This window comes from Dinoponera quadriceps, unplaced genomic scaffold, assembly GCF_001313825.1.
Source record: "Dinoponera quadriceps isolate SergipeBrazil2010 unplaced genomic scaffold, ASM131382v1 scaffold1872, whole genome shotgun sequence".
Lineage (NCBI taxonomy): Eukaryota > Metazoa > Arthropoda > Insecta > Hymenoptera > Formicidae > Dinoponera > Dinoponera quadriceps.
The window spans coordinates 998915-1012899 of record NW_014555944.1 but is presented as its reverse complement, the minus strand read 5'-3'; the positions used below and the strand labels follow the sequence as shown (position 1 = coordinate 1012899).

Sequence of the window (13985 nt, the reverse complement as noted above, 5' to 3'; positions counted from 1 at the left end):
TGAAAAGGTGTTCTCGCCTCCTCTCTCTTTCTCTTTCTGCAGGCAGTAGATGATAAAGAATGTAGACGAGAAGATAGTTCTGTGAACGTTTAAATCCCGAAACTTCGCGCCCTCGGCGGCTCTTTGATTTCTCAATTAGCCGGATCCGCGAAAACGCGAGTTCCCGGTGGGGATCGCCACGTGTCGTGAATACTACTTCTACGTGTTTTAGTGATAATTATGTGAGGAGTCGAAATTTTCGCTCCATGTGAGTTCTGCACGATGTCAGAAGCGAGAAAACGTATGCTCAGAATTCTTGCGAAACGCGTCGGATTAAAAGAACGTGTCCATAAAACGACGCTTGTGATCAATTGAGAGCACATTTGCGAAATATTCGGAAAACCCTTTGCCTTAACAGTGAATAAATAGCCGTAAAATGAAGGTGACGAAATCATGAGAGAGAATAGACTAAAAAGGAACGTTGTGTGTCGCGTTAATTTTACAGTTTTTATTCGTCGATTGTTGGAACAAAACTTTTGCGGATATTTCATAAATATACTCACACAATCGATCGTGTCATTATACGGACATGTACTTTTCATTCAACATATCTCGCGAGAATCTTGGCGTTTTCTCGCTTCTTCACCGAGCAAAACGAGCGACCGGGAGCCTTACTTTTCCCTCGCGCCCCTTCGCGCATCCGTTTTATATTCGCGCTCGACAGCGAGCTGCACAAGCAGATATACACTTCCGCCGGTATATTCCGGATCGAGGTGACGATAGACGCGGACAGATTGCAACGGTATATCGGGCAGATGCCGCGCGGGCCACCATCAAATGCGCAACAGCCAGCGCTTTTTCCTAGCGGGTAGTTATTATTTCGTTACATGGCACGCGCGACACACGATATATACGCGTCGGCAAAGGATTATTTTATCGCGCACTTCCGCTCCGCTGCACCTGCCTGTGTTCGATACAGCCGAGCGGCGCGGAATATTAATTTTTTTTTCCGATGCTCTAATTGATTACACACGCTTACGCGGCGCCGCGGCGGAAAATATTCGTCGCTTCCGTCATTTCGCGAGATCACCGTGCTAGAACACGGATAGTTCGAGCTGACACGGGAATTTGAGGGGGATAATTTGAGGATTTCTACGAAGTGCTGGTGCAAAAATAATATATAATAACTCCAGCTCAACTGGTTAGTATCTTAGTTTGTTGATTAAAACCGGTATACTTTGATATTTCTGTGAATGAAAGAAAGAACCACGGAAATCGCACACAAAGCATAGAGAGACACTCGACGGCAAATTTGATTCGTAAGGAATTAATAATAAATCAAAGGTTATGTAACTCTACAGAATGAATGGCAAATAATATCAAACGTTGAATTTAACCTGTACTCTTACAGGACACTTCTATGGGCAGCTTCATCGATTTCAGCGTCGACACGGTCTATTACGTGGATCAGATAATTTTTCCTACCGCTTGTAGCCTCGCTTGTCTCCCGCGGATCGTACGACTTGCTTATAATTTTCATGATTATCATTTTAGCGCGCGGCCATCGGACCGACGTGTCGGTGTTCCGTGTTCCGTGCACTTGACAACAATCGCGAACATATTGTAACGTCCGAACCGACGACGGTCAGTTGTGTTCTGTTTCAACTTGCGGAAACGGAATGTTTAATAAAAAAAAAAGGGGGGGGGGAATTGTTTTCCCAGGCGTGTGGAGCGTCATAAATTTAATGCCGAGTATTTTTCCTCCCCATACATATTATATGCTTTCATCACATTGCAAGCACTCAGCCGCGTGTCGATGGAAAACATAAATCCATATTCAGCCAGATTACACGCGCGGCTCTCGTTTATACATTTGCAACTCGGAGAGGTATAATTCAGCATATTCCACCCTGTCTCCTCCATTAGATCTCCTCTTTTTCCACTTTTAATCCTACGGTTGGTAACGTATTTATGCGCAGATGAAATAAAAAACACAGAGAAAGAGAGGACGAGAAAAAAATATAGATCGACAGCGAAAGAGCGCATTTTTCGATCCTTTCTTTTTCCGGGCGATCTAATGATGGAGCTTCGAGAGTTTGAAAAATTTCCAGTTCGACAGAGCTCACCCCTCTTTCCCTCTCGCTCTTATTTATTCCGCTTGGTAAATTGAATCCTTTCAATGCGCTCTCGCAGGAGCAAAAATCCATGGATCTTCGAAAATCCAACGACTCGCTATCGCTCATCGAACGATTCAACGGGTTATTTGCGGAATATTGCACCTTGCCAAATATTTGCGTACGGCTCCCATCGTTCCGCGGAAATAGTGCTACCTAACGAGATTCTACAAGCCGCGAGTTATGACGTGTCATGATTTCCAGAGAAAAAAAAGCTTTTTATCGTTGTTAGTCCTTTTTTCCTTTTATCATTTTATTATTTATTAGGCTAGTATTATTCGGTCTTCGTTTCACCGGTATTTTATCCCTTCCGTGTTTCACAATTTTTACTCTACGACCCGAGCAGCCGGACTTCGGAGAAACATACTGCTCGTTTCGCCGCACAGCGCGTATTATTTTGACCGATAATTGAAATCGGCCGTGATACCACGCAAAAATATTCCTTCTCGCTTAATGTTTCCTGCATTTGCNAGAGAGAGAGAGAGAGAGAGAGAGAGAGAGAGAGAGAGAGAGAGAGGGAGGGAGGGGATATGTGGAAATTTAAAACGCAATTCGCATTTTCCATCATTTTCGAAAATGGTCCGTCCCCAACACTACACTGAGAAATCCATTTAGTTGACTCAAAATGCTTATTCAGATATGGGCAAATAAATGTTTCGATAACCAGAATTTTGTTCTCCGGAACAAAGATGAAAAGAGTTCAGAGAAGCAGATTTTGATTCTCACAATCAAAACATTTGTACGCCCACGTCGAAACAAGCATTTTCTTTGACTTTCGTTGAAGGGAACAGAATTTCAAGCAAATTTGATCCTCATAAGAAATTCTATTTTCTTCAGCCGAAACCGCGTTTAGTCATCCATTTTCAATTTGACATAAACCGGCTTCACCGTGCACGGGGAAAAAATGCGTGACAAGGGTCGACGCGAGAAGTCGCTCGGGATCGACCTGGCGCGTCTGCAAATCACGACGAGAGGATTGAAAATTACAGCGGTGACGGAGGATCACGCGTACGAGGAAGCGCGCTTTACCGTCTCTCGCGCGCGCGTATCTGCTTTTAATCGCGCGGATCGGGTGTTGAATGAAGCGATAGCGAGCGAACAAGAGCAGCAACGGCAGGTGGAAGGGCGACGGAATTAAAAAGGAAACGCAATAAGCGCGACGCACCGTGTGCCGCTATGTGTGGACTCATTGTTACGTGGACTTTCCTTAGAATGCGAGGAACACGCGGATATAACGTGCAACGGCGCGAGGGGAACAGGAGGAGGGAAAAATACGCGCGAGGACGGGTCGCACGAGAGATACGAGGGATCGGCCAACTTCTCGCGGGTCGATAAGTTCCCTGTGAATCTTGCCGCGCGAGATATAATGTATAATAGAAACGTACGCGTGGCGCGAACTCGTTACCCAAGATAGATTTACGGCCAATTGTGTGTACGCTCGCGATGTACACCGGGCGTCCACGTGTGCCGTAACACCCGCTCGGTATTGTTATCGAAGCGCAATTAATTCAACGCTCTGGAGCGAATATCCTCCAAGTGCGAAACGAGCCAAGTAACTCGGTCGCCCGAAAAGTCACGCCTGGTTTAAGCTGATTTATCGATATTTTTGGAAGATTCTGCGCACTTCGCCGCTTGATTAAGTTTAAGTTAGCTCTGCTGCGCGTCCAAGACTCGCACGAGAGGCACACGCCCGAGAGGGCCGAAGTTTCCCGTCGGAAGTTTCCCCGCTGCAGGGTTATCGGGGAGTAAAATACCTCTACGCGAGATAAGATGCACACAGGTTTCTCGGGCTGTCGCGGAGTCGTCGCGTGAAACACCCCCCGCCAGCGAACGCACGAACGAAAGCACACCCCGCATGCGAGCGCAACGTTCATCTTTATATCTCGTCGGCAAACCGGCCGCAAGCTGGCAAGTTCACTCCGTGGGATATCGGTGGGAGTTTGTGCATGTGTGTATGTTGTGTGTGCGTGCCGAGGAGCGTTTCTGTTCTCTGTTGCGTGCGAAGAGGCGCGCGAGCGCTCGAGCCGACGCGGCGCGCCGGTCGAAGGGTGACGGACGGCTAATTAGAGGGTGGCGGAGGCTAACGTTTGTGAGAGAGATAGCCGGAGGAGGGGGGGTGGCTGCAGGCGAGTTGCGATTATCGTCGGATAAACGCGGCATTTGTAAATGAGATCCACCCCCGCGGCTCGCCAAACTTCTGGCCGAATGCGCGCGCGCTCGAAAGTCGGGAGAACTCGCGACTTAAGCGTCCGCTACCCCCTCCCACCCCCCCGCCTTCTTGACGCGGCGAGGTCAACGACATTATCGGAGGGTTACGACTCATCACCCCGGATTCGGGAAAATGAGATTTCAGAAACATTGAGCCATGCGGTCGCGCCGCGAATTTCAATTTCCCCGGATTATTCCTCCCTTTTCCGTCTCCCTCCCGCCGTTCTCGCTTTCTACCCCCTTTCTCCACCACGGATTACTTTCCAGTCTTTCCTCGCAGTTGGAATAACTTTCGCCGCGCTCGTGTGCCCCGTCTGCCCTTACATCTGCGGCGAAAGAGTTCTCGCGTCAAGAGACTCGATCGCGCCTCGGTTCGTCCAAGGGCGGCCGCCTTCCGTGGACTTCTCGAAAGCCACACTCGACCGGCTATATTGTGCAACGTTGTGCTACGATGTGTATCGATTCAACGGTGCGCGTAATCATATTTCAGCATATGCAACGAACGCTACGGCAAAGAACGGCGTGCTGAAAATAACGCATCGTCTCGCGCACCTCTCACTCGCGCGGAGAGCGAGTCCGGCTAAGGAGCTTGCAAGGCGAAACGAGTTTGATGAATAAATCGACGAAACCCGCACTGTGTCGGCGAAGTGTGATTTAACTGCTCGTACAATTAGAGAGAGACCGGCCGTTCGAGAGCTGATGCATTTGCACCACTCAAGTTGGCATGTTTTATACGTACTCTTTGAGATTTGCGTGCTATTTTTAATTTCGAATTTTAATACCTTTTAAACCAAATATAGAATTCTGACGAAAATATATACACATTTAAACACTCATATACCTGTGATTTTTAAGCCACGGAAAAAACTCATATTTTTCCTAATTTTTCCGCCGATTTTTTTGGTCCTTTATATACCTTCTTTAGGTGTAAAGTAAATGTAACGGGTTTTGACCACACGTGAATTTTTTTAAAATAAATCTACGTACCTTTACAGGTAGAAACCGATGAAATAAGCGAAAAAATGTAATATATTTGCCCCAACCTTCCTTTCAAATAAATACTTACAATCTTAGCAGTGAAATAAATGTATAGAAACGTTATTTCGCTTGATAAATAGGAAATTGCGACGCCCTCGATGCGGCCTGAAAATACACTGAGCCTTACAACCTCCTTAAAAACACCCGTAACCGCTGTCGAAGTCGCGCGTGGGTCTCCGGGACGGCGCCGACTCGTCCGCACACAATACACAGAAAAATCATAGCTCCGGAGCTTCGAGGAATTCTCACGTGCTCCCGGCTCCTTTGTCGCTGAATAAACGCCGGGGCCACGGGAAGTGTATCGCAGGAATTCCTTTTCCCCGGCAGAAAAGGGGAAAGAGGGAGGAGGAGAAGGCGGAAGGAGAGGAAGAACGCCGCGGGTGAGAGTCGCGCTCTATCGAGTCTCGAGTTTCGCGCTAACGGAACCCTCCCCCGCCGGTGTACGCGCGGCCCTCCGCTGTGATTGCTATAAATAGCTTGTTGTCAAGGAGGGCCGTCACGCGAGAAGGGGGATGGGGGATCCCGTCCCGGCAGCGTTACAGAGGCTCGTCGCCGGGAGGACGAGGTTGCGAGGTTTGTCGGCAAGTTAGCCGACTGTCTCGGGTCATAAGGTTGTACCCGGCGTTTCGCAGGGGTGACAGGCGGTTAATTAGAGACATCGCCGTGTCTCGGGGTGGTGGAATTCCGCGGGGGATTTCGGTCGGGATGGGTGCGGGCTTCTCCTTCCCTGCCGCTCGTCTAATGTAATCTTAATGCGAATAAATATTCCCCACAGCTTCGTCGACCGCGACGGCGGGGGGGATGCGTTAACTCATGGACACGTAACGCGAACAAATGCCGCTTGGCTCGGAGGCGAGCTAAGACGGCGACCGCAGCGGCCGCAGAAGCCGGCGGCCTGGCTCGACGACGTGAGAGAATGTCGCGAATGCATCATCATCCCCCTCCGCTCCCTCTCCTCTCCGTCTTCCACGAGAGTCGTCCTCCGCATCTCGCGTGATCCTTCCCGGGACGCAGGTTCTCCGAGAGGCGCATCGTTTGTCAATTTGCTCCCGGGACAAGTCGTTCCCGCGCGACGACGATTTCGTAGCGTATTACGCGCGAATTAGATTTCCCCGCTGCCGTTCCCATTGTGCGCCCGGTGCGCGCGCGTGTGTGTGCCTTTTTAGAACAAGAGGTAATTGCGCGCACGGGGCAACTGTGCTTCCGCCAGCCCTCTCTTTCTCGCGAGCTTCCACTTCAATAAACTTCAGTCTACGTCAATGGCGCGTCGTTCTAGCCATCTGTTTACGGAAGAATTCGCGTGTCTCGTCTGTCGCATTACGGCGCAGTGTAAAGAGGAGCTCGAATCTCGCCTCGTACGAGCGTCGTCGGCATTAACGTTCCCGGCGGATCTTCCTTCCTTGCCTCGGCCGGGATCTCGTCGATCAACTCGGAACTTGAACGCGCGATTGTTATCCCTTTAACAGCATGCTGGGCTCAGACTGACCCCGCGTTCATTTTACAGCGTGCGTGCGCCGTTTCTCTTCTTAAGGAACGTTACGTGTCACTCCTTTCACCTATTTTATACATCGATTACGTGAGAAATGAACAGAGCACGGGGTCGGATCCGACCCTGCTTTTCTGGAAAATCCACTATTGGGGGATTATCGAAGCGAGATATACGTATCGATAAGCCGATTACGTTTCCGCCGACGCGAGCACGCGTCTGAGCGCACCCCACGACTCGCGACAGCGCGCTCCACCTTTGACGTTTAAACGGGGACGCGGCAGGATGACAATAACCCTCTCGCGAGAGACGAATCCGCGCGACACGCGGCTCTTCGCAACGACGACGACGTTGCGGGCGCGAGCCGCGGTTAATAGACGCTAATCCGCGGCACGGCCGCTGAAATATCGGAAGGGTACATTCGTTTTAACGACAGGGGACATTACGAGAGACGCGCTCACAACGAAATGACGCTCGTTATGACGCCGGCCGGCCGCCGGTGCTATTTGCTCCGAACAACCGGTGCGAAAGACAGAGGGAAAGAGAGAGAGAGCCCGACGCGGCCGTCGCTCCTCATATATTTTTTCTCGCCGGAGCGCGGCATCTAATGGAGAACATTAATAATTGCCGCGAGTTTCTAAAGCGGATTTGCTTTTCCCGGACGATTCGACGCGGCCGGGGGAGGAGCGCGATCGGATGCTCGAAATATTCCGGCGGAATATCTGGCGTCGATAGCGTCGGTCCGATCGCCGCGGCGGCGGCGGTGATGGTGGTGTACCGGTCAGCTCTCAGCTATCCCGAAAATCCAGAAATACGGGAAAATAATTCGTTTCCCGCCTGACATGACGCGCGTGCGCGGGTTTGCCGATTTAATATAATTTATTCTACCTACGTCGTATTAACGCAATCCGGACATTTTAATCCGGCTCGCAGCAGCTTTTAATGAAAATTTTCGGACAGCGCCGGATGATGGAAGAAAAGTTTCGGGAATTCGCGGCCGCGAGGAATCGCGAGCGCCCCCTGTATATGGATGTGTGTATGCGCTGCAAATTGCAAATTGCGCCACGCGATGTTTCGCATCGACCGATTAGCAAATACCGATTCGATGTTCTCTATTTTTTTTAACCTCCTCTCTTTATCGATTATCTATGCCGGAACAGCGCGAAATTAGCAGGAAGGTAGGACAATGATGATGTAGAAAGGGCTTTATTTTCGTAGCTATACGGACGGTGGGAATCGATGAATCGTGCCCGCAATGAAGCCGCCGTTATCGGCCGCGCTCGCCCAGATCCGCTGTTTATCGTACATTTAACGGATAAACAATGAATTGAAGCAAATACACGGGACAGAGGGTGGCGACGGCGCGCGGACGAGGGTGTCGACGGGAGAGCATACAGAACGGGGGGAGGTGATCGCCGGACCGAGCGAGGAAAGCGCGGAAACGGCGTTAAATAGAGAGCGAAGCCGCGAACGAGAAAGAGAGAGAGAGTTAGAACCGCGATATCGCCGCGTCGCGAAATCGTGCTGTACAGCAAATCCCATGCATATTTAATCAGTCAGAATTATGGCTCGTCATGTAGCAGTTTTAACGGATCATCCGTTGCTACGCGATCGCCCGCTTTCCGCTTTTTCAGGTGCGCGCGGACGCACGCGCGCGCACGGCACATCCATCGTCAAAGAGATTGAGAGCGAGGCGGGCGAGCGGAAGAAAAGATAGATAGATGGGTTATTTATTGTTAGAGAGAAAAAACGGTAAAAATATATTCAATTTTCCTAGACGCCTGTCCAGTTGTCGTCTGGTATTAATGTAATCTCACTGGATTCAGCAAGACTATGAATATTCGCAGTCTTTGCGTGAATGGTGGGAGCTTCCAGGCTTTAACGATTAAGCAAGTTTTTTTTTTCTAGTCTGGAACGTCCGATAAAGTACAAAAGTATTATCCTTCGCTTGCATAGAACGCTGAGATCGTCGGCAGAAATTTCTCATCTTTGTGGTCAAGCGCGTGCGTTTAAAACTTTGTCGATTATGGAGATCTTCCGGGCACTCGTTTTCAACAAATCATTCTTTTTTTTTCTAACATGTAACGTCTCAAGGAGCGTAAAACTTGAAGAAGTGTTAAACCTGAAGAAAGAAATTTGTTTAATTTTCGCTGAAAGATCGCTCCAAATTGCACAACACACGAATATGAATACATATTATCATGTGAGATAGTTTGTTAAGGAAAACGAATGAATAAATATGCTTAATTTGAAAGATAGATAGATAAATAGATAGAGACAGAGAAAGAGATAAAAACGCGTCGGGAAAATTGACAGAGGCGCAAACAAAACAATTTACGAAAAACGCGGCTTTTCCGAATTTCTCGGGACAATGACGCGGTTCAAAAACGGGGCTGCATCATTGCAGGTCGAATTGCCGGATCTTCGAATCCTCCGACGTCCCGAAGAGCATCACGATGCTTCCGATCAGATTCCAAGACTTCCACCAGACTTCCGACGCTGCGCGAGACACCACTTCTGCATTTTTCATTAAATGACTATGACGAGGAGATCAAAAGACAGCCGGGGGACCGTAGCGCCGTAAAACCGCGAGGAGTCTTCAACTCCGCGGAAGAAGGAAGACTGAGCAGGTGGGTATACGCAATTTCGTTTGCGTATTCGTAGCTGCGTAAAAATGCGCTGGACCTCGTGATTCGAGCCTGTGTACCTCGTCGTCGTCCGTTATATTACATCGCGGAACGCGATATCCTCTCTTATTCGTCGCCCTCCACCCTCCGCCAGCCGTCTCCTCCGTATGTCCACGCGAAATGACGATGTGCTTCCTCGTGTACTTAATTTCGCTGGTCAAGCGGGCGCAAAACCGGGACGAATATATGACCGCGCTTTCGTAACCCGCATCCGTAGTCCGGGTGTATCCCCAGCCCACTATCTCCTCACTCCTTTTCCAGCTGTCTCTCTTTCTCCTTTCTCTCCGTACCGACGGCACTCTCCTTCTCTAATATCCCTCTCTCCCCGCGCGCGCGAGTCTTTTAATTTCCATTTTTAATTAGTAAATCCAGCGGACCGTTTACTCCGCCCGCTCCTCCCGCTCCGCTGGCCTTTTTCCAACCCGCTCACCCTCGTTTCGGCCGGCGTTTCGTCGTGGCCGCTCGAAAACGAGAGTATCGCGCGTGCCCGCCGGCGGCTTCGAAAAATATACTGCTGCTTGTATCGGCGGCCGCGTATCATTTCATCAGAAATGGAAAAAAATATGTATACGTGTGTGTGTGTGTGTGTGTGTGTGTACGCAACGGCGAATCGCGCGTACCCCGATAAAACATGATTCTGCCCGCGCGATGTCTCCGGACGCGCCAGAAACTGTCGGATTTTTCTGGCAGATTTTCCCCCAATCCCGGTCGGGCATTCTCATAAAATCCACCGGTTCTGGCTTAAAACGACGCGTTTTTCGCGAAAATATGGACAGCCGAGCGCACGAAGTATTTCGAGAAATTGATTCGCGCGCCCGAACGTTTTCGAGGAAACGCCCCTCCTCGTGGCCGAGCGTTGATCTTTTCCCCCTTTGTCTCGATAACGCGAAAATGAGGAAAATCGCTGAATCCGCGAAAGCTGCGTCGGAATGTAAATTTCGAGAATTGCCCGACGGGCACAACTTCGAGAGGAATATTTCACTCCTGGCGTGACATTAAAATTTCTCCGGGAATATCGGCGCGCGGGATGATACACGGCTGATTACGCTGTCATCCCGACTTGCGTCGTAAAACGACGCGCACACTGACTGACGTACGCGAGGGTATTAAGCCGCGCTCTCGGAGTTCAAGTCTTTCCGATGAATTATCCAGGCAGCGGCGGAGCAAAACCGCGGCTTCCAGTTCATCTGGATCTTTCCCGAAGATATTAATACGTAACGCACAAACCGTGTGTGGCGTCAAGGATGATCTCGCATCCCCCTCCTTCCCGTTGAAATCGGCTTCCTTCTGGAAGCGTCAAGGAGACTCGCGGAATCTTTAAGCTCAGCTCGCCTCGACTTTGGGATTCCCGAAATGTCGGAAGATTCACTTGTAATCAAATATGACCGAACTACAGCCAAGTAAGATGAAATTACATCCATCTTTCGCGATTGCTGCTCCCGAAATTTCTCGAGCGAAATATCGCTCCCGAGTAGAAAATAGCTAATAACAGTTTAGGAATTCTGGTTTACTGCCCAGAAACTAGCCAGTTTGATCGACGCTTGTTTCGGCAATAGCTAGACGGTAAGTGTTTGTAAATAGGTTTAATTAACTAACAAAAATGATGAAGTTGGCAGCATGCAAAATTACTGGTGCTTCGTTTCACCGCCAGTAAATCAGCTGTCGGTGTCAGAGGATACTTATATATCACCTTGAACAATAAATAATTCTTATAATGACTAGGCAAATAAAATAATATTTTATATCGAAGCATGTAAGAAAACGGTGTAAAAAATATCTCAAGTTAAAAATTACTGACTTAATTCGGCTTGCTTTGTACCAAAATACAATTCGATTTCACTCGAAACTTACTTTATCTCTTTATCCGCGCTTTATATATATTTGTCTCAACCATTTCAACAGCCGATTTAGTCGTCTCTCTTTTATTTGCTTGGCTCGATTACATTGAATACAACACAATCACCTCCGGCAATTGCGCGCCAACAAAACTGACTTTACCGGTGAGAGTTATAAAATGTGCGTATATAAGTGCTAGCTAGTTTCTGATCAGTCGAGACTCGGCACATCCCAGTTCTCACTTCCAGGCCAAAAATTATCCAGAACTAAACTAGCCAAACGGATCAGTAAACGTTAGCTATTTCCTAGCTAGCAACTGGTTCTTCCCGGGAACATTTCTACTCGGGCTGTAAGTCCGCTCGACGCAGTTTCCAGAATAAGTCAGCGAATTCACCAAAGGAACACTCGTCGCAAGCTCCTCTTCGGGAAATATCTCGCGAACAACGCTCGGACGGACGGCGAAAAGAACAGAAATGATCCCTGGTGGTTGTATAAATCCCGCCGGCGCGACGCGGCGGAAGTGTATTGGCGATATTTTTCCGCGGCCCGTGCAATCTCGTTCGCGAGAATTTACGAGGCTAATGCTGCGCGAGGAAGAAAGGTGTAAGCCGGCGACCGCCGACTGCCGGCACGTACGACCGAAGAGATTCCCGCGACGTCTCGTACACCATCGTCAACGGCCGTGATCGTTCATATGCCGTGGATTCATCGCCGGGACGAGACGCACTCGGCCGAATGGACCGACACGATTAATGAAATCGTTACACGCCACGTGGCGAACGTGGATTCTCGTCAAGGACGGGCCGAAAGGTCGTCCGGTTAAAATAACTCGGCGTTCCGGCCCCTTTCTCTCGCACGTTATCACGCAATTTCGACAGCTCGCAATTCGAGGCCCGGTTTCGCCTTTCGAAGGGAGTCGGAGACATGGGAGGAACTTCTCGATACCTGCGACCGGATTCACCGCGCTCCGACGTCAAGGAAAAAGTTCCACGCTCTCTCGTCGAATAACTCCGCGAGCGCGAAGTTAAAGAGGGGACACGCTCCGGTGGCGCGTCTTCGGCGAGATCGCGCAAACTTTTAATTGGCACATGGAGAAGCCGAGGGCCGACGAGCATATGTGCGTCGCGACTGATCGTTTCACGGTAATGTGAGGATGAATCCGCGCGGATGAGTGCTCGCGCGCAGTCGAGAGCGACTTCGCAGAGGCGAAGACGCGAGACGAGCGCGTAACGAAGGCTGCGATGTACGCTCACTTTCGCACAGGCTCGGCGATGACTTTCGTGCGCCGACGAGCCGTCGGCGACGATTGCACACGCAAGCGACGGTTGCGCGCCGGCGTGAGCAAAAACTCGATCGGCCGTAACGCGAGCGAATATTTTCGCGCTTTCGCGGTAACGAGACGCGAAAGGGTGTGCGTTACGTCATATAAAAACACGCTCCAGACGTGGACACCTGGACTCGATTACCTCCTCCCCCTCCTCCTCGACCGTCCGGATACGCGAAATTCACAGACTTACAAATGCCCCGCTCCTTTCTAATTTATATGCAACGGTGTATCCCCCTTCCNCCCCCCCCCCGTGAAAATTCTACGTTACGATGATTTGAATTATCTTGCGATTCCGCGTGTTATATCGATAGGAAGAGAAACACGACGCGAGATAGTGCTTCTGATCGGACGTTACCAGCCGCGAGTTCTTACATAAAGAGATGAGTACATAATTATAGTGCAAATATATATATATATATATATTATATATGATACGAGTTAAGATGGTGAATGTGGAGTAAAAGCTGCTCGTGATTTTTCGGTTGCATAAATTTTTCGAGACCCACGTGGTCAGATACAACCGAGTGTGGGAGGCTTAAAACTCGCGAGGAGGATCGCGGTGTCGAGAGAGACCTAAAACTCGAGACCCACCGGCGGATCGAAGGCGAATTAGGAAATCTTAGATCGCGTCCGAGAGTGAGAGGCGGAAGGAGCGATACATAGTTACTTGTAGTTACATTCGCATCGAACGTGCGGATCTCGCCGGAGATCGGACAGCTCGTACCGTGGCGATTAAATTAGGTCCCGGAGTTGCTGCGAGTGGCGTGTTCCTTAAGGCTGTTGTCTACCATCTTCCTCGAGAGCCAAACTTCGTTCAACCGCAGGGATGAAGTACCGTTGATTAGACGTATACGCCGGGGCTTATACAGCGCGTAAGTAAATTTCAAGTTAAATACGTAGCTATGCAACGGCGGATGTAAATGGATACGCATTCGCCGGCGAGCTTACTCGGAAGCGACTCGGAAAGCACTACGTGGTTTACTTAGCGATTCGGAAGGCACGTGTAACGTCGCGATTGTCGTTTCGTTTCTACCGCCAATTCAGTTTCCCCTCGAACGTTCTCCTCGATTTACACCGGTGAAATTTCGCGACTCGCTGTAGCGCGGGTGAAATGATCTCCACAGCGAAGTATACCCGCGAAATGAAGCGAAACGGCGAGATCTCTAGAGGGAGGTGTTCTTCTCAACAAGCGAAATTAATTCGACGAAACTCCCGACACTGTCTTATCGAAAAACGAACTCCCGGCCTTT

At 49.7% G+C, this 13985-nt stretch overlaps 1 protein-coding gene across 2 annotated transcripts in view; it reads right to left on the bottom strand.

Annotated features, from left to right (window-relative positions):
- The window catches only part of LOC106745947 (RING finger protein 17-like), a 170070-nt gene that overhangs the window by 88072 nt on the left and 68013 nt on the right, over nt 1–13985 (bottom strand). The gene's annotated exons all lie outside the window — the stretch shown is intronic.